General features: G+C 43.1%; 1 protein-coding gene across 4 annotated transcripts in view; it reads left to right on the forward strand.

The window, feature by feature from the left end:
• Nucleotides 1–26,597, forward strand: part of LOC126248553 (beta-1,3-galactosyltransferase 5-like) — a 334,826-nt gene that overhangs the window by 231,423 nt on the left and 76,806 nt on the right. Inside the window, exon 1 of one of the 4 annotated variants that reach the window (XM_049949629.1) lies at nt 19,260–19,391. The exons of the other annotated variants lie outside the window; for them this stretch is intronic. The gene's annotated coding sequence lies outside the window, so the exon portion shown is untranslated. Of the gene's footprint in view, nt 1–19,259; nt 19,392–26,597 lie in introns of those variants that run through there. 4 annotated transcript variants of the gene reach the window in all.

The raw sequence follows: 26,597 nt of genomic DNA on the forward strand, positions 1-26,597 counted from the left end.
TTTAAACCATACTTGTGGCTGGTTGCTGCTTAAATTATAAACCTTGCAATTTGACTTTCGTTGCCTGTAACCTCCATTGTGTTCCAACTTCAATGGCCAGCAGTGTACTCAAAACTGCTCCCTTCTTGGCACGGGTGGTGAATGCACTTCGCCCTGAGATATCAATAAATGTGCGTCGGCTTACGGTATGCGGAGTGCCCGAGCCCATATTTGGTTTAAATTGTACTAAAACAGGAGAAAATGGGCATTTTATTGCTGATTCCATCTCAACGTAGAAGTTGGTTGGTTGTTTGGGGGAAGAGACCAAACAGCGAGGTTATCGGTCTCATAGGATTAGGGAAGGATGGGGAAGGAAGTCGGCCGTGCCCTTTCAAAATGAGAAAATGCTGAACAGCTTCGAAGCCGTGTGGCCAGATCATAAACGTGTGCCGGCCGGTGTGGTCGAGCGGTTCTAGGCGATTCAGTCTGGATCCGCGCGACCGCTACGGTCGCAGGTTCGAATCCTGCCTCGGGCATGGATGTGTGTGATGTCCTTAGGTTAGTTAGGTTTAAGTAGTTATAAGTTCTAGGGGACTGATGACCTCAGACGTTAAGTCCCATAGTGCACAGAGCCATAAACGTGTCATCAACGTAAGGAAAGAATTAAGATAGTCGAAGGGGGATCAAGTTTAAGGCGCATTGCTCGAAATGTTCCGTAAACAATTTTGAGCTTGTGGCCATTTGGTCAGGGTACGGATGTGAGAAACTTTCTATGACGCCCGGATCCAGGTGAAACCGACCCGTCGTTCTCAGCTGCTCACGCGTGTCGTCACAGGAAGACCACGAAATGCGGCGAAGCAGGCGAGCCGGCGGCGGTCCCCGCGAGTCGTGGCGTAAGAGGAAAGAGCTGCGATGCCCTGCGCTGCGTGACCGCGCTGGCGGCCTTGCGGTGAGTAACGGTGCCCGAGTCCACCGTGGGCTTTCCACTGGCCCTTGCACCCTGCCGGCGCCACCTCAAGCCCACTGCTAACACCCGGGAGGACGGCGGTTCAAATCCCCGTTCGCCCATCCAGATTTAAGCTTTTAGTGACTTCTCTAAATCTATTAAGGAAAATGCCAGAATGGTACCTGCAAAAGGGCACTGCCGATTTTCTTCCCCATCCTTCCCAATACGAGCTTGTGTTGCGTCTCTAATAACCGCGTCATTGACGGGACATCAAGCCCCATTTTTCGTTCCTTTTTGCAAACTAGCATCTGGCAACTCGTATCAGCTTCGTGGATATGGGATGGCTGGAGGAAACGAAGCACAATTCCTTCATAAAGTAAAACTCGTTATTATTGAAAAACTAGGTTTATTAATCACCAGACGTACTAATGCTACCACTCTGCGCAAAGGATAGTCAAAGTTTTAAAGCCATGTAGAATTTATCTTTTTATCAGTTTCATGTCTGTAGTCATGATAAACATTGAAATTGGGGCTGGGAAAAACCGACCGGTTAAAACTGATACCGGTGTTTTAGTTCTAAATAACCGATATTTTTCGATATTTTTAGGCCTCAATTACAACAGGTGTTTCTTATTTTCTGCTAATGACGGGGAAAAAAACAAAGTATCTATTAGCCATAGCAGTGGCGCTAAAATTTTTGATTTTTAATAAATCTTTTTTATAAAATGAGTAAGTTTTATTCGTAAAATTTCCCTTGCTTTGAAATATTGCGTTATTGTAGAAAATGGGGACAGCGATCAGTGCTATTTTAATAACGATGGCGACAGAAACGAGAAACACAAACAGGACTTAAGGTCGGTACAGCACTGCACTGCTGGGACAATAATTTACCTGTTAACGTGTGGCGTGACTTATTGGAAGGTACTTGTGTACATGCACGGTGCGAGATTTGCCTCATCTGGTCTATATGGTAGTTTCTCGCTGTCGTAGTCGGAAATTAGTTGTATTATGAAATGACACCATCCCTACTCTGGAAGTATTTTACGAAGTGCATTATCAATCAAATACAAAGCTGCATTTGCTTTAAAAGATTAAGGACAGGAGCAGTCACAACAACTTGTGACATTATATAAGGAGAAAACTTAAAAATTAACAATTCATTCGTAGTTTAAAATAGAAATATGAAGTAGCTGATCTGTTGTCTATGTGTACATAATATGCCTTTATCTGCTTGTTGCCGTTCAAAACGGACAAATACGTGCGAAAAACAGAGTTCTTCAATCTTGGGTTTCACCCTTTAGCACTAACTGTTAGTGGTGTGATCCTGGATTACAAGGCGATTTTTTTGGCAGAGTTACAAAAAATTAGAATCACTAGGAGAATAGTGGTGATTTTTTGTAGTATTCAACCACTTATCACTTTTCTAGAAAAGCAGAAAACAGTGAATGGACTAAGTATTCTTTCATTTGCCTTATCAATTTAATATTTTTATTCTATGCACCATGAAACACAAGGAATTGACATTTTTCAACCTTTGTTCGATTTCTACGTTTATTACCGGAAATGTTGTTGTTGTTGTGGTCTTCAATCCAGAGACTGGTCTGATGCAGCTCTCCATGCTACTCTATCCTGTTCAAGCTTCTTCATCTCCAAGTAACTACTGCACCCTACATCCCTCTGAATCTGTTTAGTGAATTCATCTCTTGATTTCCCGCTACAATTTTTGCCTTTACATTGCCCTTCAATACTAAATTGGTGGTCCCTTGATGCCTCAGAACATGTCTTACCAACAGATCCCTTCTTCTAGTCAAGTTGAGACACAAATTCCTCTTCTCCCCAATTCCATTCAGTACCTCCTCATTAGTTACGTGATCTACCTATCTAATCTTCAGCATTCTTCTGTAGCACCACATTAAAAAATCTTCTATTCTCTTCTTATCTAAACGATTTATCGTCCATGTTTCGCATCCATACATGGCTACACTTCAGACAAATACTTTTAGAAAAGACTTCCTGACACTTAAATCTTTACTCGATGTTAACAAATTTCTCTTCTTCAGAAACGCTTTTCTTGCCATTGCCAGTCTACATTTTATATCCTCTCTACTTCGACCATCATCAGTTATTTTTCTCCCAAAATAGCAAAACTCATCTATTTCTTTAAGTGTCTCATTTCATAATTTAATTCCCTCGTCATCACCTGATTTAATTAGACTACATTCCATTATCCTCGTTTTGCTTTTGTTGATGTTCATCTTATATCCTCCTTTCAAGGCACTGTCCATTCCGTTCAACTGCTCTTCCAGGGCCTTTGCTGTCTCTGACAGAATTACAATGTCATTGACAAACCTCAAAGTTTTTATTTCTTCTCCATGGATTTTTATTCCTACTTCGAATTTTTCTTTTGTTTTCTTCACTGCTCGCTCAGTATACAGATTGAATAACATCGGGGAGAGCCTACAACCCTGTCTCACTCCTTTCCCAACCACTGCTTCCCTTTCATGCCCTCGACTCTTATAACTACCATCTGGTTTCTATAAAAATTGTAAATAGCCTTTCGCTCCCTGTATTTTACCCCTGTCACCTTCAGAATTTAAAAAGAGAGTATTCCAGTCAACATTGTCAAAAGCTTTAAGTCTACAAATGCCAGAAACGTAGGTTTACCTTTCCTTAATCTATCTTCTAAGATAAGTCGTAGAATCAGTATTGCCTCACGTGTTCCAACATTGCTAGATTCGACTGCGTAAAAAATTGGAGTGTGAAAAAATTGGGACTTTGTACGGCGCTACGGTCGCAGGTTCGAATCCTGCCTCGGGCATGGATGTGTGTGATGTCCTTAGGTTAGTTAGGTTTAAGTACTTCTGAGTTCTAGGGGACTGATGACCTCAGCAGTTAAGTCCCATAGTGCTCAGAGCCATTTGAACCACTTTGTACAGGCGCTGATGACCGCGCAGTTGAGCGCCCCACAAACCAAACATCATCATCATCATCATCATCATGTTCCAACATTTCTACGGAATCAGAACTGATCTTCCTCAAGGTCGGCTTCTACTAGGAAACAATAGGAATAAAAAACCTAAAATCGATTATTTCAGAAACCTGTTATTTTGAGCGGTTTTAACACTCGGGCTAAACTGGCGTTGAAAAAAAAAGAAAAAAATATATAACCGAAAATCGTTTGTTTCAGTGATAACCGCCATCCCTAACTGAAAGCCCCATACCACATTATCGTAGCACGCCGCTAGAGAAGCCAAAACAGTACGATTTCCTTAATCGCGAGGATTGGTCTGACTTAGTGCAACATTTCCTCTGCTGCTGAAAAAGAATTACCGCAAGCTTCCCCACTATTTCAACAGGCTGCGTCGTTTTCTTGACTCACCTCTTCTAGCGGCGTTCCACGGTACTGTAGCGCCGGTATTTAATTGTGTTCCACAAATGCAGACATGTAACTGCAAACAACAAAAATTAATTACATAGATTTATTTTTTCCAGGCTATAATCAAAAACCGGACAAGTGCTAGGAGGACTCCAGCTGTGAGGATTCCGTACAAACTTAGTTATGTATATACAGGGTGATACACAATTCGTGTTACACACTTCTAGAGGCTGTAGAGGGGACTGAGAAGATCAAGTTTTCCATAGAAACCCATACTCAGAAGCGTCATCCAACGACGCTACAGAGCGTCAAAGTTACAGGCGTCGGCCCCTGTTATTGTATTTATATACGGGGTGATATCGTAATGGTGTTACAAACTTTCTAGGATGATGGAGAAGTATAAATGTACACTATGTGATCAAAAGTAGCCGGGCACACCCAAAATCATAAGTTTTTCATATTAGGTGCATTGTTCTGCCACCTACTGCCAGGTACTCGATATCAGCGACCTCAGTAGTCATCAGACATCGTGAGAGAGCAGAATGGGGCGCTCCGTGGAACTCATGGACTTCGAACGTGGTCAGGTGATTGGGTGTTACTTATGTCATACGCCTGTAAGCGAGATTTCCATACTCCTAAACATATCTAGGTCCACTCTTTCCGATGTGATACTGAAGTGGAAACGTGAAGGGACTGCATCAGGATCCACTGCAAGTACTATGACAGTTAGGCGGGAAGTGAGAAAACTTGGATTTCACGGTCGAGCGGCTGCTCATAGGCCACACATCACGCCAGTAATTGCAAACGACGCCTCGCTTGGTGTAAGGAGCGTAATAAACATTGGACGATTGAACAGTGGAAAAACTTTGTGTGTAGTGACGAATCACGGTACACAATGTGGCGATCCGATGGCAGGGTGTGGGTATGGCGAATGCCCGGGGGGCGTCGTCTGCCAGCGTCTGCAGTGCCAACAGTGAAATTCAGAGGCGGTGGTTTTATGGTGTGGTCGTGTTTTTCATGGAGGAGGCTTGCACCCATTGTCGTTTTGCGTGGCACTGTCACAGCACAGGGCTACATAGATGTTTTAAGCACCTTCTTGCTTCCCACTGTTGAAGAGCTATTCGGCGATGGCGACTGGATCTTTCAACACGATCGAACACTTGATCATAATGCACGGCCTGTGGCGGAGTGGTTACACGACAGTAACATCCCTGTAACGGACTGGCCTGCACAGAGTCCTGACCGAACCCTATAGAACACCTTGAATGTTTCGGAAAGCCGACTTCGTGCCAGGCCTCACCAACCGACATCGATACCTCTCCTCAGTGCAGTACTCCGTGAAGAATGGGCTGCCATTCCCCAAGAAACCTTCCAGCACCTGACTGAACGTATGCCTGCGAGAGTGGAAGCTGTCATCAAAGCTAAGGGTGGGCCAACACCATATTGAATTACAGCATTTCCAAAGGAGGGCGCCACGAACTTTTGATCACTTAACTAAGAAAAAATAGTTTTATGATATCGATGGTAGTCGATGTTGAGATACCAGCGAATATTTTCTATATTCAAGGGTTTTTTTCTTTTTTAAGACATAATACCGCGGATTTAAGGTGCAATGCAGCGGAGTGCTCTAATAACAAAGAGCGATTTGGCATGATGGTAAGAATCGTTGGCCAAAATATGTGATACCTGAAATTCCCAGGGATGGGAATGAGCGTCAAGACCGCCAAGAAATGGTAGTGGAGAAAGAAACTACTGGAAAATATCATGGAATGAAAATTAACGCCGGCCGAAGTGGCCGTGCGGTTAAAGGCGCTGCAGTCTGGAACCGCACGACCGCTACGGTCGCAGGTTCGAATCCTGCCTCGGGCATGGATGTTTGTGATGTCCTTAGGTTAGTTAGGTTTAACTAGTTCTAAGTTCTAGGGGACTAATAACCTCAGCAGTTGAGTCCCATAGTGCTCAGAGCCATTTTTTTGAAAATTAACGTAAAGAATGAAATAATAGTGAGATAGGGTAAAAACAATACTGAGTGGAGAGACATTAGAACATTTACAAGATTTTTAATACCTAGGAAATAGAATATGGAGCAGCTGGAAGGCATCACATAGATTTAATCGACAAGAGCCAATGGCAAAATAGAAATCCTCTGAGAATAAGAGAATTTTATGCAGCGACATGGCAATGAGATTTATGGAGAAGTGTACGAATTGTTTTGTCTGGTGTGTTCCACTGTACAGTGCCAAAACTTGTGCCCTGAGGATGGAAGACTGGAGGCAGTTGGAGGCTTTTGAAGTATGACTTTTGGAAGTTGGATGCTTTCGAAGTACGGACATGGTGGTTAGTGGAAAAAGTAAAATGGGTAGGCAAAGTGACAAACTACGAATAAATGAAAAGCGCTAGCTTTTACAGTATTAATTTATTGTGTTATCTGGTTTTCGGCTTACAAGGCCATCATCAGACAATTACTATTGTCAGTAACACAATAAATTAATACTGTAGAACAAAAGCAAACTAGCGCTTTTTATTTATTATAATGTTGTTCTACCAAGAACCGACGGATGATTCAGTTAACATGACAAAGATGTTCTGAGGAGAGATGGTGAAGAGAGGCATGTACAGAGAAACCGTGAAGGAATTTTAAAGAGGAAGAGGAGGCAAGAGAGGAAGACAAATCATGCACAGTCAGCTTAATGAATGTAAATCCAACAACCTGAAGAAGGAAGCGACCGAACGTAAATAGATGGGACATCAAAGATCTATTCACAGAGGAGAAAAGTGATGTTGACAAAGTTTTGAATAGCCTGTGCACTTTGCTGTGGTCGCCCAGTCGAGTGATAGCCGATTCGCAGTGCACAACGGAACGTCACGTCACTGTAACGGCTCGTCAAATGGTCGTGTATTCAGAGTTGACGTCCGTTAGCATCACTTCACGTTGCACTGGCCAGTACTGAAAGGTGAAAGCGAGGTTATGAGTGTTTGTCCGTCGCCGTATAGTCCCAGCATAAAGGAATAAACAATGGCGGCAAAATTTACTGGCGAGCAAAGAAGAAATCGTAATGAATGGTTTTTTTTACACTTTTTTCTCCTTGGTTTGCCCAGTACTGAAAGATAAAAGCGAGGTTATGAGCGTTTGTCCGTCGCAGTATAGTCTCAGCATAAAGGAATAAACAATGGCAGCAGAATTTATTGGCGAGCAAAGCAGAAATCGTACTGAATTCGTTTTTTTACATTTTAGAAGTAAGTTACAACATGTTCTTGTACGCCTTCATGCTATAATGGAAGCTATGCAGACGTAGACATGGAATACAAGTTCACCTCACTCTGTGTCAATGTAGCAGTTACACACCCCAAGTCCAGTTAAAGGCCCACACTCGAGGACATTCGTCTCGCTTTAATCGATACGTACATAGTTCCATGTTTCGGTTTTTTTTTTAACACGAGCTAAAAGCTGTATGGTACCTAAATTGTTTCACAAATTAAAAAAAAAAATATAAGCCGGCCCGAGTGGCCGAGCGGTTCTAGGCGCTACAGTCTGGAACCGCGCGACCGCTATGGTCGCAGGTTCGAATTCTGCCTCGGGCATGGATGTGTGTGATGTCCTTGGGTTTGTTAGGTTTAAGTAGTTCTAAGTTCTAGGGGACTAATGACCTCAGCAGTTAAGTCCCATAGTGCTCAGAGCCATTTGAACCATTTTGAACAAAAAATAAAAACGATTCAGAGTGTTAAGCCCGCTGCTAGTAAAAAGGTTTTTCCAGCCAGATTGCTGCAAGATAGCCAACAAAATTAACGAACGACCTTCTCCGAAGGATGTGTCATGTCAGAAGTGTATGGAGTCATCAGTCGGTTGGGGAATGTGGAGAGTTTTGCAATGAATCAGAAGGATGACGCGCAGACTCCTCATTACAGAATGGACCTCACGACTTGTCTCGACCTGTCTGTGCAACACCGATCGTACACTCGTTTGGTCTCGGACAAAATCTAAATGTGTGCCCTGCAGGCAGGTGTGTTCTGTTTATCTCCGTTACAGAAGAAGGCACTTCCGGAAACGCATTTAGTCTTTATCATGCGATGCTTGCAGCACATTAAATCAGTTTGCAGTAGATCAACAGATAGACCGTAGTGCGGGTCTGCAATTTAAACGTCGCTTCAATTCAAATTTATCGGTAACAACGCCCTCTTTTTGAGACAAAAATTATATGAGCCACCTTGTAACAATACCTCATTTTCAGGTTTGTTTTGTGGCTGATTTGTAGAGCATTTCCTTTGTTTTCCACCTGCATTATAAAACGAGGACTATCCAGAAAGGGACATCCGTTTTCATGCAGCAAGAGAAGTACTGGGGTTGAAGGAACAGCAGCTACACTGATTCATGCAGCAGACCCGAACTCTTGAGCTGCGATAGAGAGAAATCCATACTGCTTCTCAATCGCCTGCAGCAGCTGTTCGAAATGTACGATGCAGTTTAAAACCCTGACAATTGTGAAAGCTGGTCTGTAATATATATTTTAAAGGCGAAAATTCTCAAAGCCATTGACATTCATTGCATAATTTGTACTGTTAAACGGACCGAATTTTATGAGTGAAGGCGTTGTGCGTCAGTGTGGTATCCTTTGTTTGAGTGGAAGGATGAATGTTCATGATTATGGCCGAAGTGGCCGTTCACCTGTAGTCAGAGACAAACTGGTGCAGGAAGTTGACGAAAAATTCGAGAAAACGGAAGTTCCACGATATCTCCACAGTCAACTTTCCACAGATGTCTGAGAGTGTAGAACATGAAACGGTAACTAAACAAGTAAGATTCCATATTTTCTGTGCTTGTTGGGTTTCAGAACTCATCAGACGGGCTGGGATAATGCAGCATCGATTTAAACAAATTAAAAATGATGAAAAAAGAAGCTAAACTCTAAATTCTCTCAGCCAGAAATGGTATAGCTACTATTCTTCTAGGTGGGAGGGCAGGGACGTGGAAGGGCAATCAAGTCTGAATTTTCTTGTAAAAATACATATTTTAAAATCGCCAAGGGTGCTGATAAAATATTTCTTTATTTACTACCGGTTTCGATAAGAATATAGCTAATGTATTTTACAGAATGCAAAAGGTCAATCACTTCTGAATTTTCATGTAAACACTCATATTTTAAAATCGCGAAAATCTGCTGATAAAACAATTACTTTTAATTGACTCAGCTATGAGTTCATGGTGAAAAATTGTATATTTTATTAACTAAGTGAAACACTTTTTCCTTGGTTCGCAAAACTTTCTTGTTAGTGTCGCCCTAGGCTACTGAACTCATTTTCCAGTAAATAACTGATTCCAAAGATGGCAAGCAAGCAAAATAAACACACGTCAACGTCTTAATCTGTCATTTCTCGACTAAACCCACAAAAATTATCTCTGTTGATCGTCGTGACATAATTACGTTTGTAGTGTGCTACGTTAAGATTTTCATCGGGACTGCATCTAGTCTATCAATAAATATGAATGAAGGCGTCAAGATTCTCTTCCTATGTAGAAGTTACAACATTATCTAAAAGGGGTGAATAATTGAAATGAGTTTGCTCATTCAATAGTAAATATAGAAATAGACACATCTATTTTTTGCTTTTTAATATCTGTAACTGAGTGAGCTTTGCGTTCCTTCCCTCTTTGTGTAGGACTTCATCTGTTGCATATTTGTGACTCTGACTTAAGTAATGTTCTTTAATCTCCAGCTTCTATGGTGTTTCCCGAGCCTAGTACAGATAGCCGGCCGCGGTGGTCTCGCGGTTCTAGGCGCGCAGTCCGGAACCGCGCGACTGCTACGGTCGCAGGTTATAATCCTGCCTCGGGCATGGATGTGTGTGATGTCCTTAGGTTAGTTAGGTTTAACTAGTTCTAGGGGACTGATGACCTAAGATGTTAAGTCCCATAGTGCTCAGAGCCTAGTACAGATTGACAGCTCAGTCTAACCTCTATAGCAAGACTGACGCTCTTGGCTTACATAAGTCGTAAAATATAATAAATTGTAATGACACAATCCAAAAAATTGCTTCGTTTAGTTAACAATAGATAATATTTACTAGTGGTCTGAATCATATGATCATCTCTACAAATAATATGTTATGTTATCTGCAGATGACCTGACGATCGAAGGCGGTAGTAAGTAAAGAATTGTTTTATTAGAAAATTGGCGGTTTTGAATTTTTTTTTCACTTACGAGCTTACCTGCATAAAGTATCTGGATGTTCCGTCGTATCTGTTCCCGATGAACGAAATCATAGAGAGCGAGATTTATTGCCAGGAGACCATCTTCAATCTCGACGCCGTCTCATATGCAAGACTTTTCACATTATTCCACAAAAATAAATAAAATGGGGTCAGGTCACTTGAACGTACTGGCTGCGAAACGAGACCTCCTCTTACTGTCTACATTTCAGGCAACGAATGACTCTGTTGTTAGTAGCTAGGCTGTAAAAAGTGGGCTGGTTTTTTGGTAGGGCTTTGTCCACGTGTTGCTGACTATGCTGTCAAGGGCTATTTTTAGAATTCGCCGAACAGTGGTCGCTGCGACACAGCCTAGTCGACGCGAATATTGACAAAAGGTAATTGGACATGGCGTTCGCGACATCAGGTCCACGTTACCGGCTGCCCACGCACGTACACAGCGTGTCACGTAAGCCGGACCGGGCAACGTATTATGTAAATGATGAATGGTGAGAGTGGTAGCGACAAGTATGTGAGCACAGCAGCAGAGGGGAGGGTTGCACGGAGGCAACTTACTGAGAAGGCTGCAATTTTAGTCATATTAGGATCGGTATATGTATGTTTAAACGAAAAGAGTGGTGAAAATACATGTTTCAGTGGTATAATGACTGAATAAAAAGAGTCTTGATATCTAAAAGTTACTATGAGTGGAAACAATGAAACTGTCGCGGCGAATATCGGATTTCCTGAGAGGCTGGACGCAACACCCCCTGACTAGAGAGTCACCAGCTGAAGGAGTTGTCAAATAGATACGATTTCAGTTTGTGTTCGAAGTTACTTTTATCATATGTTAAATTCTCTAAATCATTCGTTAGATGGTGAAAGATATTTATGGTTGAATACCTCACTCCTCACTGTGCCACACTAGGACTGAGTGAACGATAGTGTAACTCATTTCTTCTGCTAGTGTTATGAATATTACTGATGTTTTGAAGCTGTAATTGTTGACAACAAGTTTCATAAGGAAGTGAATATACTGTGATGCTGTTATCAGTATGCCCAACCACCTAAAGAGCTGTTTACAAGAGATTCTAGAGTGGATACCACATAGTGGACGCGGAAGTGAAACCTGGTGTGTCCACGGCAGTGTTACTGTTCATGTTATACAGGGTGAGCATTAATACAAGAGTGCGCTGACGAATGAAAGTTACTCTGACCGTGTGCCGCTGTTCCTTGTGTGTTGTACGCTGTGTGATAGACGCAGCGTACTGTAAGCCATTCGAGTCAGACAAATATTTAGGAGTAACAATGTGTAGAGGTATGACGTGGGACGATCACACACGCTTTTTTGTGGTAAAGTAAATAGCAGGCTACGATTCCTTTGTAGAATATAGGGAAACAGCAATGTGTTTACAAAAGAGATTGCATACCAAACATTGGTAGGGGCCATACTCACATACGCTCAGGTGTATGTTAGCCATATCAGATCATGCTAACGGGGAACGCATACAAAGAAGGGAGATTCAAATGCTGCTTTCATCAGCGAAGTGTCTTTACATTCACCTTCTTTATACACACATCAAAAAAAGTTTTGCATCACCTCGGTTTGGAGAGTTCCGGAACCTGTACAGAAAATTGGAATAAAGATCAACATAAACATCATTTCTGCCCTTTTTATTGCTCAAGAAAACCACACATTGCATGTTGTGCCACCATACAGCGAGACCTTCAGAGGGGGTGGTCCAGATTTCTGTACACACCGGTACCTCTAATACCCAATAGCACGTCCTCTTGCATTGATGCATGCCTGTATTCTTCGTGGCATACCATCCACAAGTTCATCAAGGGACTGTTGGTCCAGATTGTCCCACTACTCAACGGCGATTCGGCGTAGATCTCTCAGAGTGGTTGGTGAGTCACGTCGTCCATAAAGAGCCCTTTTCAATCTATCCCAGGCATGTTCGATAGGGTTCATATCTCGATAACATGCTGGCCACTCTAGTCGAGCGATGTCGTTATCCTGAAGAAAGTCATTCACAAGGTGTGCACGATGGGGGCGCGAATGGTAGTCCGTAAAGACGAATGCCTCGCCAATATGCTGCCGATTACGGCGCCTTCCATGACCTCCAGCGGCGTACGTCGGCCTCACATAATGCCACCCCAAAACACCAGGGAACCTCCCCCTTGCTACACTCGCTGGACAGTGTGTCGTAAGGCGTTCAGCCTGACCGGGTTGCCTCCAAACACGTCTCCGACGATTGTCTGGTTGATGGCATATGCGACACTCAACCGTGAAGAGAATGTAATGCAAATCCTGAGCGGTCCATTCGGCATGTTGTTGGGCCCATGTGTACCGCGCTGCATAGTGTCGTGGTTGCAAAGGCGGACCTTGCCACGGACGTCGAGCCGGCCGCGGTGGTCTAGCGGTTCTGGCGCTGCAGTCCGGAACCGCGGGACTGCTACGGTCGCAGGTTCGAATCCTGCATCGGGCATGGGTGTGTGTGATGTCCTTAGGTTAGTTAGGTTTAAGTAGTTCTAAGTTCTAGGGGACTTATGACCTAAGATGTTGAGTCCCATAGTGCTCAGAGCCATTTGAACCATTTTGAACCACGGACGTCGAGAGTGAAGTTGCTCATCATGCAGCCTATTGCGCACGGTTTGAGTCGTAACACGACGACCTGTGGCTGCACGAAAAGCATTATTCAACATGGTGACGTTGCTGTCGGGGTTCCTCCGAGCCATAATCCGTAGTTAGCGGTCATCCTCTGCAGTAGTAGCCCTTGGGCGGCCTGAGCGAGGCATGTCATCGACAGTTCCTATCTCTCTGTACCTCCTCCATGTCCGAACAACATCGCTTTGGTTCACTCCGAGACGCTGGACACTTCCTTTGTTAAGAGCCATTCCTGGCACAAAGTAACAATGCGGACGAGATCGAACTGCGGTATTGACCGTCTAGGCATGGTTGAACTACAGACAACACGAGCCGTGTACCTCATTCCTGGTGGAATGACTGGAACTGATCGTCTGGCGGACCCCCTCCATCTAATAGGCGCTGCTCATGCATGATTGTTTACAACTTTGGGCGGGTTTAGTGACATCTCTGAAGAGTCAAAGGGACTGTGTCTGTGATGCAATATCCACAGTCAACGTCTTTCTTCAGGAGTTCTGGCAACCGGGATGATGCAAAACTTTTTTTGATGTGTGTATTAGCCTTTTCTATAGCACATGAAACTCAAATTTTTTGGGTAGGTTTTTATTTTCACCACACTGTTTAGGTCAACACTACGTCTTCTAGATGCATGTTTACTTCGTCACTCGTTTCATGACAACAGAATCTTACTAGAGGTAAAAAAGCTCTCTACACCCTCCACACCTCTATCAGTAAGTAAAGTATGTCTCTTACTGTTCCGTTTTCCTTCCCTTCCTCTTCTGCCTAGCCATTAATGGATGTTGGCAACCACACGATGCATATTTATTCTCTGAACCGCAGTATGTTGTAGTTGATCTGCGCTTTGTAATTCTCTCCACTACTTAATGTTATCTAACTGAGATTCCTTCTTCACTCTTTTCTTCTATTACCCTCGATCTTCCCCTCTGTTATCAACAGCAGATGTATATATTTGGTGTTCCGTAAGATACATACTTTCTTCTCTTGAACATTGCTGTCATTTCTCGCTGTTTGTAGATTCGTCTCAGTACTTTGGTGTTAGTTCCTCTTGCGTCCACAATGATTTAAATATTTGGCAGTCAAATGGTACAAATGGCTCTGAGCACTATGGGACTTAACTTCTGAGATCATCAGTCCCCTAGAACTTAGAACTACTTAAACCTAACTAACCTAAGGACATCACACACATCCGTGCCCGAGGCAGGATTCGAACCTGCGACCGTAGCGGTCGCGCGGTTCCAGACTGTAGCGCCTAGAACCGCTCGGCCACTCCGGCCGGCATTTGGCAGTCAATCCACATTTTAAATATATCGATTTTCTTTGCACTTGGCTCATTAAGTGTCTATCTTTCACAGTCATATACAAAGTGTTCGAAAATTTCCGTTACAGACATCTAGGTCTTGTAGAGAGGACTGGGTACATAATATTTTGGATAAGAAACCAAGTCCGGAAATTTATCGCTTCCGTTTTACGTCGGTTTCAATTCAAATGTTCAACTCATCCACTTCTACTTGAGGAATTGAATTAAGCCTGACGCAGTACAATTATTCGATAACAATTCGGAAGGAAACATAACGAAACATCTATTTATCACTTAAGCACATTTGTTGTATTAAGACTTAAACTTTACGTGTTTACATCATTCCAAAACAAGAAAGAACTCAGCACACTGTACGTACAGAACAGTACTGTTGCGTTACAACAGCGGCCCGATGTGGCGACCACTAACATTGTTAGAAATGTTCTCTCCATCCCATCTGATACGTCTTCAATTTCTAGTGCAACACCCAGAGGTTCCAGCAGATCTTCCTCTGTCTCGCAGCAAGGACAGACGTTAAGTGACATCAGGTAACACCCTGACGTAATACGGTCATCCTGTCTATCCTGCTGCGTACCAGGACAAGGAACTCTGAAACCTTTTTCTTTCCCTCAGCAGACGTGAACGCATTACACATCTGAACGGAAACCTTCGTACAACGGAAACAGTGCTTTTCCGGACATGGGTTGCTATTCAAAAAATTATGTACTCACTTCCCTTGACAAACCCTAGAAGTTTGTAACGGGAATTCCCGAACACACTGTAGAAGAACAGACAAGATGTAGCATCTTACAACACGAACTCAAAGGTTTATGTCTAGCTTTGTACTTACGAGAACAATCTTGAATGTTATGAAAGCATTACGGGCGTTGTCAATGCCACATTCTATCTCGATGTGTGATCTCCAGTATTCGCAGAGCCACGTTCCAAGGTACTTAAACTTGTCTGTGCTTTGTATTAAGGAGCCGTTGAATTAAAATGCTTCTTTTTGGTATCATTACTCGGACTTAGATGACGGCTTTAATCTCCTACTATGTTGACCAGCTGTTGAAGATAGTCTACGTTATCAGCAGTCAGTAATGTACAGTATTACGGCATAGAGAATGTTGTTGATGAGGACTGCATTAACCTTTATGCCCATGTCATCCCCATCGACGCGTAAGTCGCCGAAGTGGCGTCAAATCGAAAGACTTGCACCAGGCGAGCGGTCTACCCGACGGGAGGCCCTCGTCACACGCCATTATTATTATTATTATTATTATTACCTTTATGCCATTTACTGTATCACGACGTGCTTCCTGAAAAATACTCTCTGAGCGCAATTTGAATAACAAAGGTGACAGAATACATCCTGTCGAACTCATCTACAGATATTAACCAAGTCGGTGACACAACTATCAAACTTCACCTGTGCAGTGTGATTCGAATATAAATTCTCTATGCAGCAGATGTCTTCTACATCTACTTACATACTCCGCAAGCCACCGTATGGTGCGTGGCGGAGGGTTCCCTGTATCACTACTGGTCATTTCCTTTTCTGTTACACGCAAAAATAGAACGAGGGAAAAACAACTATCTCTATGTACATATATGTGAATGATATCTGTTCTTTCGGACATGTCCGAAAGAACAGATACCATCTTCATATAAATATATACTTAAGGCTCACCGGCCATTCGACCATCTTCTTCTGTGCAGATGCACAAACAGTGCATTCTTACGGGAATCGGCAGTAAAGCCGCGAGTAATGAGTATAATGGGCGGGGGCACTAAGAATATAACGCGGGACATTAAGTTGCGAATGTGGGTTTCACGGGAGGCGTGCCAGAGATAAGTTCCTGCAGTCGCACTATCCTCTGTGTTTTCGGTGGCTCAGATGGATAGAGCGTCTGCCATGTAAGCAGGATATCCCGAGTTCGAGTACCGGTCGGGGCACACATTTTGAACTGTCCCTGTTGACTCATATCAACGCCTGTGTGCAGCTAAGGGTATTCATTTTATTGTAACTATCTATATGCTTCCGTACGAGCCCCAGTATCTCTATTCTTATCTTCATGACCCTAACGCAAAATATACGTTGACGACAGATGAATCGATCTGCAGTCAGCCTGAAATGCCGGTTCTCTAAATTTTCTCAATGGTGCTACTCGAAAAGAACGCCCTCGAGTGATTCCCATTTAAGTTCCCGAGGCATCTCCGTAATACTTGGGTGTTGTTTGAACCTACCAGTGACAAATCTAGCAGCCCGCCTCTGAATTGCTTCCATATCTTCCTGTAATCCGACGTGGTGCGGATCTCAAACACTTGCACAGTACTCAAGAATGGGTTGCACTAGAGTCCTGTATGCGGTCTCCTTTACAGCTGACCTACACTTTCCTAAAATTCTCCCAATGTCCCATTGTCTTTCTGATCTGTGTACATGCTCTTGAGAGCTTCTGTAATTTTATTGTATTGTACTCGACCAAAGGTTTTTTCATAATTAGTAAAATAAATACCACATTTTTATCCTGATCACAGGATGTATGTTGTATGATACAGCCCTCTATACGCCCCGAGTAACAGCTTGTTTTCATGTTGATGATACAGACTTTTTATGGATACTGCAGAGATAAGTCGCACTGTCCTCTGTGTCCTCTGTGACTTAGATGGTTAGAGCGTCTGCCATGTAAGCAGGAGATCCCGGGTTCGACTCCCGGTCAGGGCACACATTTTCAACTGTCTCCGTTGACTCATATCAACGCCTGTATGCAGCTAAGGGTATTCATTTCATTGCAGCTGTCTATAAGCCTCCGTACGAGATTCGAATGTATGGGATTCTTACAATTAAACTTTCACTGCTTGAGAGGACCACCATGAAAAACGAGTGATCGTAGGACAATGAAACTTTGTGGAAAAATTTATAAGGACATGCGGGAAAGAAATAACGAGAGAAGGAACTCTGGTCTGGTATCCTCCTCAGGCAACTATATGGATGTTCTCACGGTGCCGTGGGTGATACTAGTGTGAGACTCCATACGTCACCATTAGCGTCGCTGCATTCTAGCAGTGGGGCCAGTTCCACAGCCTAACGCCAGTGTTGCGTTTACTGCAGACGCTATCGTCACATTCTCGTTACAACGGTATTGGCGTTATCGCTACGGACTGTTCTCCGGCTGTAACTATGGTACAGGAACGTGTCCTATGGACTGGCCTTGCTTGGAGCGTTACTACAACGGATTTCTCTGCAGCCTACGACGACGATGCAGCACTAGGATTGGCATTGGTTATGTCTGTATACAATGGTCTAGAGCTTCGAATGTATGGGATTGTTACAATTAAACTTAGACTGCTTGAGAGGACCACCGTGAAAAACGAGTGATCATAGGACAATGAAACTTTTTGGTACCATTAATAAGGACATGCGGGAAAGAAATAACGAATAATCCACTGAAAGAAACATTTTAATTTCTACGTGAGAGGGTAACATTTGTTAAGGTACGCGCTTCGTCACGGGTTTGTTTAACCCATTCCAGTCTGAATTTTTTCTGAAGGACAGAAATTTTTTCTTTATGTGGTAATGCTCTTAGGTGATTTTTACTGACTTTAATGCAAGATTTATACAAAAATATGTACCCATTTTCAAAACATACTTTGTACACTTCGCTTCATTTTATGGACTAAAACAGCTATTTACGAAAGATTCTCTATTGTAATAAATAGTAAAATGATATTTCAATAATTACCATGCAAAATAACAGTAACAATATTCCAATGTTCAGTGGAACACAGCGAACCAACTACATCCGTGTATTCCGTTGGTCACGAGCTGCTTCGCACTGCTACATTGACTTACTAATATTCTCATAGTGATGCCCAACGGTTGGCAGCACTTCCACATGATGAAAAGCTTGAACATTCACAAATTTGTGCCTCCGGTTTCCATCAGGAAAAGATACTTCTGTTACAGAGAAGACACAGTAAAAGGTAATGTACACAGTCATAGCCAGAGGGTCTGAAAGGGTTAATCGGCAAGAGACTCATATTTTATATCCAATCACATTTCTTAATTATATAAAAATAACCATGCACAGGTTTTGCACAGACGTTCATGTAATGGGGAAAAAGAATTTGTATTTGATATGTCTTCCCCCAGGAATAAGTCGTGTTCTGCGGCAAAATCTTGTTTACAACTTATACGTCTTGCATTCCGCCTACTTTTGCAAAACTAAGCGTGAAAACTGAGAATTTGTGTTTCGCTAAACAGGCGGAAACCACGCTCTACAAATTCTTCTGGAAACTCGTTTACTTTGAAGCATCACACAGCAAAGGAAATATAAGTTACGGTGTAAACGGATATTATCGCCTATACTACATTCCTGTTTTCGCCCATTAAGGCGTTTCAGCCTTTCCCGATAACACTAGATTAGCAATGTAACGACCGATTTCTTCCACAGCATTCGCTCAAAGACGAGCGTTCCTTGTAGAAACTTAGAAGGTACGACGGAGGGAGTTAGGATGATGCAAAGAGCTCCTGGACGAGACAGCGAACTTGTAGCCAGGATTTCGTGTCTTCAGTTTCACACTGTTTTACATGACGTCAATTCAGTGATTGTCGAAGTTAAAAAGCACGCGTCTTGTTTCCTGGAGAGGTGCAGCGAAAGCAGGTGATATGGTAGCACGGACTAACATCTTCGCATTTAGCACGCAAAGTGTCGAATGTCTGCAGATGACACGACAGGCGTCGAACAGATGCGTTACATCATCGCGAATAGGCACAGCACGCCAATGCGACGGTGATGACTGTGCGGCAATTAGCTGTATCCCAGTTGCGTGAGGCCGAGGTGCGAAGTTACTACGCCGCTCGGCCCGGGGGACGCAGTCGCTGTGCTTTCACGAGACCGTTGCCGCAACCTGCATGCTCCGGGTTTGCCCAACAGCCACGTGAGTATAATGCCGAGTTCTGGAACCACTCGGCGTCACTCCCAACGAACCTGTTTTCAGTGTTATGGTTCCCATCCAAAAGCTACCTCTTCCAAGCATGGTGATACAAAAATCACCCCACTTTTCAATGTTATCTCAGGAATCACGATGGTGATATATATTCATGGTCAACATTTTACAGCGTAATTTTACTGTTTCATTATGTACAGAGTGCACACAGGAAGCGAAGGAATCGCCTACAACAGCCGCGAGGCTCCTCTGACACTCGGTTACATTTTCGATCAGTCGTTAGCTGTGGTACGGTGAATATCTCGTACCTAAAGGAAAGCATTATGACGTTACACTGGATTTTCTCAGCGTGTAATGCTTCTGGGATGTATCGCTAAGGTATGTACCAGTCTTTACACAAGCTGTCTACATCTACATCCATTCTCCGCAAGCCACCTCACGGGGGGTGTGGCGGCGGGTACCTTGAGTACCTCTATTGGTTCTCCCTTCTATTCCAGTCTCGTATTGTTCGTGGAAAGAAAGATTGTTGGTATGCACCTGTGTGGGCTCTAATCTCTCTGATTTTATCCTCATGGTCTCTTCGTGAGATATACGTAGGAGGGAGCAATATACTGCTTGACTCCTCGGTGAAGATATGTTCTCAAAACTTCAACAAAAGCCCGTACCGAGCTACTGAGTGTGTCTCTTGCAGGGCCTTCCACTGGAGTTTATCTGTCATCTCCGTAATGCTTTAGCGATTACTAAATGATCCTGTAACGAAGCGCGCTGCTCTCCGTTGGATCTTCTCTATCTCTTATATCAACCCAATCTGGTACGGATCCCACACCGGTGAGCAGTATTCAAGCAGTGGGCGAACAAGTGTACTGTAACCTACTTCCTTTGTTTTCGGACTGCATTTCCTTAGGATTCATCCAATGAATCTCAGTCTGGCATCTGCCTTACCGACGATTAATTTTATATGGTCATTCTATTTTAAATCACTCCTAATGCCTACTCCCAGGTAATTTATGGAATTAACTGTTTCCAGTTGCTTACCTGCTATATTGTAGCTAAATGATAAAGGATCTTTCTTTCTATGTATTCGCAGCACATTACATTTGTCTACGTTGAGATTCAATTGCCATTCCCTGCACCATGCGTCAATTCGTTGTAGATCCTCCTGCATATCAGTACAATTTTCTCTTGTTACACCCTCTCGATATACTACAGCATCATCCGCAAAAAGCCTCAGTGAACTTGCGATGTTATCCACAAGGTCATTTATGTGTATTTTGAATAGCAACGGTCCTACGACACTCCCCTGCGGCACACCTGAAATCACTCTTACTTCGGAAGACTTCTTTGCATTGAGAATGACATGCTGCGCTCTGTTATCTAGTAACTCTTCACTCCAATCACACAATTGGTCTGATAGTCCATATGCTCTTACTTTTCTCATTACATGACTGTGGGGAACTGCATCAAACGCCTTGCGGAATTCAAAAAACACGGCATCTATCTGGGAACCCGTGTCTATGACTGTCTGAGTCTCGTGGACGAATAGCGCGAACTGGGTTTCACACGATCGTCTTTTTCGAAACCAATACTGATTCCTACAGAGTAGATTTCTAGTCTCTAGAAAAGTCATTATACTCACAAGAGGAATGGTCAGTATACGCGAATGTGACAGAAACGACCATTCGAAGCAAAAAAGTCAAGTAAATATGGGCTCCAAAATGCATATCTTAAGCGCTATGAGCACTTCTTTACCTTCTCTTAACGTATGTATTTTAGACAACATGTTTACTAGACATTTTTTTCTTGTTTTGGCCCGTACCACTTCCTCCCAAGTTATGGTAATCAAAGAGCTTACAGTAGAAGAGATCTGGTTCACAGCATCGAAGTTAAACGTGGACTCATTGCTCCTAAGGCACGCATTTTAGAGCTCATGATTACTAGACTTTTTTGCCTCGAATGATCGTTTCTTTCAGATCCCTGAATACTGACCATTCCTCTGGGGTAGGCTGTACAGTCACAGCTATTTTCATTGTTCTGACGTGTTTTGTTTGAGGTGGTACGTTTTCCTTACTTCCATGCGATGAGTTTTGCCTAATCTTGCTTTATATCCTAAAAACCATCCAGCGTGAATTATTCGAAGTTGTGTCCTTACACCTTCTTCGCTGATTCGTGATATTCTTTTCTCACGTGTAGGTCGCTTCTCTGAAGTATTTCTCGAATGAGAAAGGTACTGGAAGTGAAAATGTTTGATCAAGATTTCAACTGGTTCAAATGGCTCTAAGCACTATGGGACTTAACATCTGAGGTCATCAGTTCCCTAGACTTAGAACCACTTAAACCTAACTAACCTAAAGACATCACACACATCCATGCCCGAGGCAGGATTCGAACCTGCGACTGTAGCAGCATCACGGTTCCACACTGAAGCGCCGAGAACCGCTCGGATTTCAACTGGTTTTTAGTCTACAGACGATACTGAGTGGTACTTGTGTGGTATCGTGCGCAGCTATATAAAAATGCGGCCGTCGACGACACGACAGACAGTTACTTCTTGACTACGGCCGTGCATTACTCCACTGAGTTGATACACCTGAAAGCTGAGTTTTATTAACTCATATCGTCACGAGACCGTGCATTCGTAAACTCTATAACAAATTTTATATTAAAGTTACTGTTCGCTCCTAACGAGTTCTATTATACTCTTATTTGCGGAGTGTTAACATTTGTATACCACCCATAATTTGCAAATCTTTGAAGTACCAATTTCTGAACCTAGACTTAATTTTTTGCCACTCCCTCATCACAAATAATTGCGGCAAATATAAAATCTCTGCTTCAAAGATTAAATGCAAGATCTTGAAACGAGTTTTAAGATTAGTGTCCCAAATATCGCCTCTGTGCCTAATATCACCTATGCCTGTTCTCTTCAGAAGCATAGGTGATATTAGGGACAGAGGCGATATTTGGGATACTAATCTTAAAACTCGTTTCAAGATCTTGCATTTAATCTATGCAGACCATCCTTGATTTTTCGTGGTCAGCTTCCAGCTTTGGGAGTTCAGTTGTAGAAGGCGCTAGTACAGAATTTATCAGTGATGGACGAGATAGTGATCGGAGTTGGGCTTTTATAGCATCTTTCATAATCGAAACGGCCTCAGATACAGCTGTGGAACGACCCGGTAATAATGACCAAGATACCATCTTCACAGATATGCGGATGGCTCGATTATATTTTGTCAAATAGAAAATGGTTCAAATGGCTCTGAACACTATGGGACTTAACTTCTGAGGTTATCAGCCCCCTAGAACTTAGAACTACTTAAACCTAACTAACCTAAGGACATTACACACATCCATGCCCGAGGGAGGATTCGAACCTGCGACAGTAGCGGTCGCGCGGTTCCAGACTGTAGCGCCTAGAACCGCTCGGCCAATCCGGCCGGCTGTCAAATAGAAGTCACTGCATTTTACTATACGTTAAATATAGAACAGATATGAAAGTAAGGTCTGGAGTACCCCAAGGAAGCGTGAAAGACACTCTCATGTTTTCAGTATAAGTTAACGATGTACACTATCAGAATGAAAGTACCCGGACGCTCTTATGCAACAAGAAATTGACCACTAAATGACAAGAGAGGCAGACCTGCCAGTGTAAAATGTGGTGGGGAGTATTGTGTTGTCAGTAGAGAAGCTGTAACGGCAAAATGGGTCGGTCAGGAAAGCTCATGACTTCTAACGTGGACGAGTCATTGGACGTCAGCTGAGAAACGAACGCCTCACGGACATTTCAACACTTGTAAAGCTGCTCGTGTCAACTGTTGGTAATGTGATCGTGAAGCCCAAATGCCAAAGAGCTGCCTCAGCTAAACCAACCAGGCAGACCTCGTGTATTGACGGACAGGACCGTCGAGCATTTCGGTGGGTGGTTGCGAAAAATCGCATGAAATCAGTAGAAGGAATAACTCGTGAGTTCCAAAGTGCTACCAGCAGTCCAGTTAGCATAATGAGTGTGAGCAGGATGTTAAAATAAATTATTTAAATAAAAATAAATTTTTAATATACTGTGTTCTTGAATCGACAAAAAAGTATAAAATAATTTCTCCTAGCCTCACGAAGGGTACTCATCCTATATGGATAGTCCTGAAAATTTGTGTTTGTGAATTTTTAATATCTATGACAATACTTGGAAGATATATAACGAAAAACGTGGGGCCTCACACAATAGATAACAGAGGGTGAACTATTCATGCATCAATTCAGTGTCACTTGAGCACAAGTTTTTAGTTATAAATCCCCCACGTATTGTCATAGCTATTAAAAATGCACAAGCATAAATTTGCAAGTGTTGGGAATCTGCATGAGGCTACAAGAAGTTCTTTTATACCTTTTAGTCTAATTTAAAAACATATTATATCAAAAATTATTTTTATTTAAATTATTATTTCTGCTTTTTAGTCTTGTGTGTGTGAAATTTTTCAGTGAACTTTAAACATATTCATGAGATTATATTTTTTTGTTTAAATCAGCTATTACTTGGGCAGCTTCACCCCTGTATGTATGTGCCATGTGCATTACAGACATCTCCTCCTTCCCCTCTCTCTGTCCATCTTCTCTTCTCCCCCTCTCTGCTGAGTCTTGTCCATCCACTCCCATACCACGTGGAAAGCATTCCAATGCTACCTGCACAACATGCTGGTTCTACAGGGCAGCCAAGATGTCAGGTGTTACCAAACCACCCCTACTGAACAGCCCGACAAGAAAGAGAGTTAATATTGCGTTGTCACCCTGTTCTGAGTTATGATTAAAATTTCATATCTCTAGCTCATCAGGTAGTTAGTTTAAAATCAACTGCAAAATTTGTACTGAACAGACAGACTGACAGACTAGAAAGCAACCTAACAAAAACGTGTTAAAAAATATAGCTTCAAATTAATGTAAAAGAGAATCGTGTAAATGAATAACACGTTGCCATATTTTTCTCTGAGAAAGTGCACTGTAAATATGAACAGAATTGTTCCACATCATAGTGAGAGATCGCAATCCTGATCCATGTAATATGTAAATAACTAATCATCTAGACTCTAATAAGCGCCCCATCTAGTACTGTGCCATTCTACCCCTATCGGGAATGAATAGGGCTCAAATCCTCTTTCAGATATACTGATTTGGCTTCTTGCAGTGTCATAAACCATTCCACACTAACTCTGGCATGGTTCCCTCTAGAAAGGCGTCACCAGTTTTCTTCCCTGGCTTCACCCAACTGAGCAACTGTTTCGTCTCTATTCAACTCAATGAGAACGGGGCATTAGCTCTCCAGGCTTCACATCTGTGACCGGTATTCATTATTTAGGCTTACTGTGGCTTTCTTAGGGAAGAAAAAGCCTCGGTAGCCGAGGTCGCTAATGCACACCGGTGTGGTGGCGCTCGACTCGGGGGTAAGCCAGTTCCAATTCTGGTGGTGTATGAACTTTTCACTGCCAGTATTTGGGGCCTTTGCGCCGGTGACCTAGATTAGATTCCAAACATCTCCACAGTATCACATGAAGTAAGGGCATTGTCAACTGCCCCAAGCAGCAACCGTGCTTTGTTTGTAGTCCACACTTTTCGCAATTTTGGCTATAATAAACCGCAATGTCACTGTAGTAGATGTCACAATTTCAACTAACTAAAACATTCGTGCAGCCGGCCGCTGTGGCCGAGCGGTTCTAGGCTCTTCAATCCGGAACCGCGCTGCTGCTACGGTCGCAGTTTCGAATCCTGCCTCGGGCATGGACGTGTGTGATGCCCTTAGATTAGTTAGGTTTAAGTAGTTTTAAATCTAGGGGACTGATGACCTCAGATGTTAAGTCCCAAAGCGCTTAGAGCCATTTTTTGAACGTTCGTGCAGTTCGCATGTTTATTTACATACTAGCTGAGTACCTGGCATTGCCAGCCTTCTATTAGCTTGTCTTCTTCCTTCTCTCTCTTTCCATCTTCACCACCTCTTCTCTTTGTCCACCTCCTTCTCCCCCCCTCTTTGTCCACCTCCTGCTGCCATTCTCTTGTTCATCTCCTCCTCCCCTGTCTTTGTCAATCCCCTCCTCCCCCTCCCTCTGCACGTCTCCTCCTCCTCCTCACTCTGTGCATCTCCTACTGCCCCACCATCTGCTTATCTCCTCCCCTCTCCTTTCCATGTACATCTGCTCCACTCCCCTCTATCTATCCATCTCCTCCTGTTCCTGTCCATTTCCTCCTTCATCTCTGTCTGTTCATCTCGTCCTCCCCCTTCTCTCTGCCTATCTCTTCCTCCCCCTGCCTCTGTCCAGCTCCTCTTCTTTCCTTTCTCTGTCCATCTCCTCATCCTCCTATCTGTGCTTATCACCTCCTCCCCCTCTCTGTCTGTCCATCTCCTCCTCCTCCTCCTCCTCCTCCTCCTCCTCCTATCTATGCTTATCTCCTCCTCCCCCTCTCTATCTGTCCATCTCCTCGTCCTCTCTTCTCTCTCCATGTTATAAAGCTCACCTCAATAGGGGCTGGTGGTTCTTACACCTATTTCACGTCTTTCCAGATTGTTACTAATATGTGTACCAAATTTTACTGACATCGTTCCAGGGGTTTAGGATGAGCTTTTTGTCCGTGGCTTTGCCCGAAAATGTACATGCCAAAAATATTTCACACGTATTTAACATATTTCAAAAAAAATGGTTCAAATGGCTCTGAGCACTATGGGACTCAAATGCTGTGGTCATAAGTCCCCTAGAACTTAGAACTACTTAAACCTAACTAACCTAAGGACAGCACACAACACCCAGCCATCACGAGGCAGAGAAAATCCCTGACCCCGCCGGGAATCGAACCCGGGAACCCGGGCGTGGGAAGCGAGAACGCTACCGCACGACCACGAGATGCGGGCTAACATATTTCAAGCGTATTGTACACATATTTCACCTGAAAGTCTAGCGAATTTACCCTTGGAGTTTCATTTTCACGCAGCTCAGTGTTTTGGCGACGTATCTGGTGAACTATGTGATGTACAATGACACAATTTTGCAGGCACATCCAGTGGTACATGTGCCTACTGTCTGCGAAATATGTTGGGAATAGAATTAGTAGTAAAGAAGTAAGAAATTGAAACGCCATACACAGTGCAACAGTTACTTACGCACCTATGGATCGTTCAACGATTTATTCAGAGGCATATGTGGATACTGTCTGTGAAAT

This window comes from Schistocerca nitens, chromosome 3 (assembly GCF_023898315.1).
Source record: "Schistocerca nitens isolate TAMUIC-IGC-003100 chromosome 3, iqSchNite1.1, whole genome shotgun sequence".
NCBI classification, from domain to species: domain Eukaryota; kingdom Metazoa; phylum Arthropoda; class Insecta; order Orthoptera; family Acrididae; genus Schistocerca; species Schistocerca nitens.